Source organism: Mastomys coucha, chromosome X (genome assembly GCF_008632895.1).
Source record: "Mastomys coucha isolate ucsf_1 chromosome X, UCSF_Mcou_1, whole genome shotgun sequence".
NCBI lineage: Eukaryota > Metazoa > Chordata > Mammalia > Rodentia > Muridae > Mastomys > Mastomys coucha.
Genome location: NC_045030.1, coordinates 46,023,849 through 46,027,199, shown reverse-complemented (window position 1 = coordinate 46,027,199; position 3,351 = coordinate 46,023,849).

Here is a 3,351-nt window from a genome sequence, read left to right as displayed (position 1 = left end):
AGAGAGAGAGAGAGAGAGAGAGAGAACAGAGACAGAGAACAGAGACAGAGACGGGCACAGAGATAGAGACAGGGAGACAGACAGAAACAGACAGAGAGAATTAAAACCGGAGCAAAACCAAAATCGTGAAAAACAAAAACAAAAACAAACAAAACAGGGAAGAGATAAAGAAATAAGAAAGAAATTATAAAGAAAACCAAAGGGCTCCCCCGCCCTCGAAGATGGTGGATCTAAAGAGTGGGGAAGAAGAAAAGAGCTAAAAGCCTCAAAGGCTCAGCTCCGGTGAATTGGGTTCTTCCAATTGGGCCGGTAGGGGGATATTGATCAAAGTTGATCTGACGTGGAATTAAAGCCGCACACCGCTTAGCTCCACTGCAAACTGCAGCTCTGGACTGCAAAGCCTGGCGTATGTCAACACCGGAGATGGGCTCAACAGAAATACACCAGTCCTCACGTGGACCAGACTTTCAAGCTGCAACCAGTTTCCTGTTTTTAAAAAGCTGCAGTGTCTCTACATTTGTATGTGTGTCTTAAAGATGAGGGGTCGGGAGGGGTGGTTAGTGGTTACTCTTGAGTCTTTGTGAAGAGACTCAGAAAAGCAGTTCCCATCACAATGCGCCCTAAGATGCTGCGCATGCCTGGTCTCTGCCGCTCGACTCAGCTTTTACAGCAGAAAGAGATCCGAGGGCAAGTGAACAACCCCCACCCGTATTCCCCCATCCCCGCAGCATTGGGAGGTGTGTCCCTCCCCCCTACCCAAGTGCTGAGGCAGGTTTGCCAGCTGCGGGGGCTGTGACTGCTGACTGCTTTAGAGGGTATAGGAAAACAGTATGTGTATGGAGGTGGGAGCTAAAAGGTTAATGAAAAGGACGCTCAGTCCTGCAGACCAAGGAGAGAAGTGTGGGAGTGAGCTGGGATGGGGGTGGGGATTAAAAGTTAAGGTTGGAGGAAACCACCCCTAGCTGCTTTGCTCCCTTCATGTTGACTTTAGGCAGATCAACTATTCCCTCTCCCCATTGAGTGCAGACTCCAGAGATTACCATTCTCACCCAACTCTCCTGCCTTTCTCCAAGCTAAGAGGAGAGAAGAATCTAGGAACTCTTAAGAGTTCACCCTGGGTCTTGGTGAGGAGCAGCCTCCTTCACACAGCATTTTGTGTATGCCCCTCTTTTCCATAGCGCTATTCCCCTCTTGGGACAAAAAGGTATCTTCAGTCACCTCTCTCATTCCTACCTTATCTCTGTAAAACACAAATTTTTTTTATCCTCTCTACATCGACTGTTTTCCTTTTATCTTCTTCTAGTCTGAGAGGATAAAATGAGCCTTTATGTCAGAGCAAAGCAAACTAATATACATGGGACCAGGGATGAGGGACGGGGTGGGGGGGGCGTCCCTGCACTCATTACCTCAGATCTTTGACTTTAGCAATGCCTAGACTGGAGCTGAGAATAAATGGCCTCCAGACTCTGTGGCAAACCAGAAAAGTGGTTCTCAGCTCTTCCCACATTGCTGACAATTCTGACAATGCCTGATCTCTAACTCCATCATTCATACAAATCCTGTCTCAACTTTGACAGTCCATTGTTGTAAGGAAGGATAAACTTGAGATCTTCCTTCCTGGAAGGAAGACTAGAGCAATAAGGTTAGAAGAGACAAGGCTGCCTATCCCTTGACAAATGTGGAGAGTGACTCAGTATTACTGGGGTGCATAGACCCAGGACATGGGTAAAAGTCCAAATCTAACTTTGATTACACACACGTAGGTAGTATATGACCTTGACCAACTTCAGGAGTCTATACCCTAGTGTTTTTGTCTTCAAAATGGGAACATTACTTTTTCTTTCTTTGTAAAGCTATTGTAAGAATTACGTAAAATAATGGATATAAAAGCATCTAATTCACTACCTGACTCACAGAAGAATCAATACATGTTACATTTCCAAATTCACTTCTCTTTTTCTCACCTTGCAAATTGCTCTCAAAAGCTCCCACTGTTGTCATCTACCCTTCTCCCACCATCCCTCCTCACAACCTCTGTCTCTTCTATGTCTTCACCAGTGTTTCATACCAAAATCTTCTCATAGTAGCTCCTCAGCAGTTCCTGGAGATAAGAGGGAATCTAGCAGGTGATTCTTTACTAACGTTTTAATGGCAGGCAGTGACAATTTAATACTGAACTGACACACTTAGAAAACCTCTTCCTTGAGTTACTCTGTCATTATCTATCCATCCATCCATCCATCCATCTATCTGTCTGTCTGTCTGTCTGTCCATCTGTCTATCTATCTGGTTTTGAGATAAAATAGTTGGTGTTTTAATAGGAACTTTGAATGCTATGACCCAAAGGAATAACTCCACAGAGTAGGTTTCAGTTTTGATTTCAGGTGGATGGGTAATAGATTTCATGTTGGGGAATGGTTAGTGGTTTTCAGCACACTCACTTCACTCCTGAAATGAGTGAAGTCCCTATCTATGCTTGGCCAGCCATGAGAAAAGGTGCAAGAAGAGATTTGTGGTTGTCTCCACTCTCGTTTGACTTGAAGAGTACTGTGAATAGGTCAGGAACAAAAGATGTGAGAAAGGAGGAGCCTCCAGGACCTGTGCATTGGCAAATCTATCTTCTATCAACATCATTTCCCTTTAATGCTGCCCATCTCTTGTATTTTCATCTCTCCCCTTACCAGTTCCCTTTTCTTTCCCCTTTCAATGTTTAGCTGTTAGTGGCAGCTATTGGTCTAGTCTCATCTGAGCCAAGAGGAACAGGCAGATGTATGTTGCTATTGGTTGAAAAGCTCGTAGTACACATGTGATGTTTTTAGATATCAAGCTCATGTTCAAGGGAGCCATGAGACACTTTGGAACTTTGTGTCTCATTTTCCAATGTTAGGCTGGAGTTTATATTAGTAGCTTCATAGCCACAAGAAATCATCGGCAAAGACTCACATCTAATTGTCTTTCTGTAGTCAACAAATATTTCCACTAGATTCAGGGTTATATACTTGGTTTATGATTTGCAACATAATTTTAAGCTGGCTGTGATTCAGATTAAGCAGCAAAAACAAAACAGAAACAGAGCAAGACAACAGAACCCCCTCCCCAAAGCAGAGTTGATTACAGTTTTTATCAAAATGTGAAGACTACTTCTTTTCATTTCATTTATACTTCACTAAGGCTTGGATTAAGAACATTTGGATAAGCAGAAAGAGATGCTGGCTGATAGTGTTTGGGGTGGGGGAGCTATATATTAAGTTTCATGCTTGTTAACTTTATCACTAACAAATAAGGAAAATAGCAACTGGAATGATCCTGATCCATCGGAGAATTACTTCTATACATTTTAAAGGTAATGAA